Below are 3,827 nucleotides of genomic sequence, written 5' to 3' on the forward strand. Positions count from 1 at the left end.
TTGTATGTCATTAAAGAATTGCGAATTAAAATAAGATACCCTGGAGCTTATTAGAATGGCCATAATCCAAACCACCGACAACGCCAAGTGTTGACGAGCATGTGGGGCAATAGGAACATTCATTCGTTGTTGGTAGGAGTGCAAAATGGTACGGCCACTATTGGAAAACAGTTTGGCAGTTTCTTACAAAACTAAATACACACTTACCATATGATCTTGCAATCATACTCCTTGCCATTTACCCAAAGGAGTTGAAGACTATGTCCATACAAAAAAGCTGCACATGGATGTTTATACCAGTTTTATCCACAATTGCTGAACTTTGGATAGCGCCCTTACCAGTCCCGGGATCTGCCTCTTGCTTCAACAGGGTTTGGATGGAACAGACCTAGGGGCGCCCCTTCTTTCCAACTACCCTCCAATCTATTTTCTAGTCACCACCTTTGAAACCATCTCAGCCATCCTCAGCCTCCAAGACTAGTCAAAACTTTTTCTGACCTTAGTTCTTCACTGGTGAACAACCATGAGCTCCCAAATTCATCAGAACTATTCCAACAAGGTGGAGGCTGCCATCAACTGCCTGGCCAACCTGCACCTGCAGGCCTCCTACACCTACCTCTCCCTGGGCTTCTGTTTCAACCATGACAATGTGGCTCTGCAGGGCATGGGCCACTTGTTCCAAGGGTTGGCCAAGGAGAAGCATGAGGGTGCCAAGCATCTGTTGAAACGGCAAAACCAGCACTATGACTGCATCCTCTTCCAAGACATGCTGAAGCCTTCCCAAGAGGAATGAGTTCAAACTCTGGATGCAAGGAAGTTGCCTTGGCCTTGGAGAAGAGCCTGAATCAGGCCCATTTGGATCGGCATGCCCTGGATTCTGCCTGCACAGACCCTCACTTCTGTGACTTCTTGGGGAACCATTTCCTGGATGTGAAGGTGAAACTCATCAAGAAGATGGGTGACCACCTGACTAACATCCACAGGCTGCCGGCCCCCAGGCTGGGATGGGCGAGTATCTCTTCATAAGTCTCACCCTCAAGCACAACTAGAAAGCCTTTGGAGCCCAGAGGCCTCTGAGGGGCCCCTCTGCATTTCCCTGGCATCTGGCTTTTGCCTGAGCCTCTCCATAAAACCACTAGTCACCCTTTTAATGACCCTAGGACCCTCTCCCATGCATTGAACCAAGTGGAAATATTGTTTTTATTATAAAGCTTTTTGCAGCAAAATAATAACAACAACAATAACTAAACTTTGGAAACAATCAAGATGTCCTTCAGTAGGTGAACGAATAAATAAACTGTGGTACATCCAAGTGATGGAATGTTATTCAGCACTAAAGAGAAATGAGCTATCAAGCCATGAAGAGACATGGAGGAAACTTAAATGCATATTACTAACTGAAAGAAGTCTATTTGAAAGGCTATGTACTATAGAATTACACAATATGATATTCTGGAAAAGGTAAAACTATGAAAACAGTAAAAAGATCAGTGGTTTCCAGGGCAGTAGGAAAAGGAATAGGTGGAACATGGAGGATTTTTAGGGCAAGGAAATGACTCTCTATGATATGATAATGGTAGATATTTGTTATTATCTATTTGTCAAAACCCATAAAATGTGCAACACCAAGAGTGAGCCTACGGTAAACTATGAACTTTGGGTAATAATGATGTCTCAATGTAGGTTCTTTTTAGTTTTTTTAATCCTTACACAAGAACATTTTTTTCACTGCTTTTTAGAGAGAGAAGAAGGAAGACAAGAAGGGAGAGAGAGCAACTTTGATGTGAGAGAGACGCATTGATTAGTTGCCTCCTGTACACACCCATACTGGGGGTCATATGTCCAGACCTGGGATAGTATGTGCCTGCACCAGGGACCGAATCCGAAACCCAGGTATAGGCCCAGACCAGGAATTGAACCTGCAACCTTTCAGTTACCAGACGACACTCCAACCAACTAAGCCACATTGGCCAGGGCTCAACGTAGGTTCGTTAATTACAACAAATACCTTACTCTAGTGAGGGATATTAATTAGGGATGTTGTACATGTGTGGGGGCAGGAGGTTATACGGGAAATTTCTGTACTTTTTGCTCAGTTTTGCTGTGAATCTAAAATTATACCCCAAATAGTGTATTTGTAAAGTTTGAGTAACTCTGAAAAACTCTAGTAGAGGTGCTCCTCCTACTGGGAGCACGCCCGTGCCTTTCTTCCTCTCCAGTGTACATCTCCTAAGCTCGAAGGGTCCCCATGAGACTTGCACCCAGGAGAGCAATGGACAGCGGCAGCTCATCCCAAGCCCACCCCCTGAACCCGTCTGTCTCTAACACTCACTCTTTCCCTGACTTTCCAGTGAGCCAAAGAAGCCCCACGTGGGCTCTTTCCTGTTGCCTCGTCTACGCTAAGCCCTTCCTTGTTTCACTGTCCTCAGCTTTGGATAAATAATTCTAGTTGAGTTTTTAGTTTTAGATATAGCCTATTTGGAAAGGACTGTCATATGGGATTAGTCCATCATGGTCCTGCCATTCAAGGGATGCTACGGAAGAGTTAAAAAGAATGAAGTGGAGCTCCATATGCTGCAATAGAAATACATTCCAGACCTAGAGGTATGTAAAAAAAACCCACACCACAACAATACATAGAGTGTGACATCATCTCACTTAAAATAGAAACAAAGCATGCCCGTGTGTTGGTTAAGGCACAGAAAATTGCTGCAAGGAGGGTGGGAGGCTCTGAGCAGTGGTTGTCCACCTCTTTGGGGTAGGGGGGAGGTCGCATACCCTCCTATCCTACCGGAACCTTATGAGAGTAGAGAGTAGCTTATAAAAAGTGAAAACTAATCATTTTAGAAAAAGCAATTTTTTCCCTTGCCTCATATGAACAGACTGCACTGAGATGTGAGCATTTACTCTGACCAGTGGTTATAAAGCTTGTGTCAGCCTCAGGCTCACAAAATCAATCATCAATCTCTACACGCAGCACCACCTGCCCCCTTCGGAAGGTATGTCATAACCAAGTAAAGGTGTGTCCAACTTAAAGAATTATTGTGATGCCTACATTCATAGAATGCTTTATAGTCTAGGAAGGGCAAAAAGTCCTCTGTGAAAAATCTGTCTTTATGGAAGTAATATATAATGCAAGCAGTACTTTTAAAGGCATATCATAAGCAGAATGGCAAACCTGCCCTCACTATAAACACCTACAAAAAGTATCAAATAAACGCACCGACAACTTGTGACACCATTGCCCATAGCTATTAAATAAGCAATTATGAAAGAATCCACTTAACAAAAATTTCAAAAGCCTCCCCACACGGACAATTACACACACCTTTGGTTAAGGCACAGCCTAGAACAAATAACAAGTGTGTCTTCAAAACCCCCTGCATGTCGCTGGTGTTTCCTCCCAGGCTGCCGTCGTCACAGGACAGCTGTCTAATCCCACCCAAAGCAGCATTGGGGAATCGTGTGGGGAACACAGGGAAACACCCATTGCTTCCAACCTCCCACTCAGCCCAGACACAGCAAAACCAGGCACAAACAACATGGGGAGACTTTCAGTTACCCTTGGTATATGACTGTAGTAGGCAGCTAGGCGTGAACCAAGTAGGACCAATAGGCCAGGTACAGAAGATCACCAGGGCAAAAAGCCTATCAGACAATTGTAGGGTGGGACCTCGCCCCCAAAGTGACCTTTCGCCTCCCATCATATCACTGGTCATGTGGTTTAGACCCCTGAACTTCCGCATTGCTAGTCACGTGGTAGACCTCCTTAGAGGAGAAACACGGGGGCTGGAGAATAGCCTCACAGGACTCCCATACAAACCCTT

General features: G+C 44.7%; 1 pseudogene; it reads left to right on the top strand.

Annotated features, from left to right (window-relative positions):
• Positions 1 to 243: 243 nt before the first annotated feature.
• On the top strand, positions 244 to 1,216 carry LOC118977865 (ferritin light chain-like; annotated as a pseudogene).
• The last annotated feature ends 2,611 nt before the right edge of the window (positions 1,217 to 3,827 follow it).

This window comes from Sturnira hondurensis, unplaced genomic scaffold (genome assembly GCF_014824575.4).
Source record: "Sturnira hondurensis isolate 20B ecotype Veracruz unplaced genomic scaffold, ASM1482457v3 Scaffold0001872, whole genome shotgun sequence".
Lineage (NCBI taxonomy): Eukaryota > Metazoa > Chordata > Mammalia > Chiroptera > Phyllostomidae > Sturnira > Sturnira hondurensis.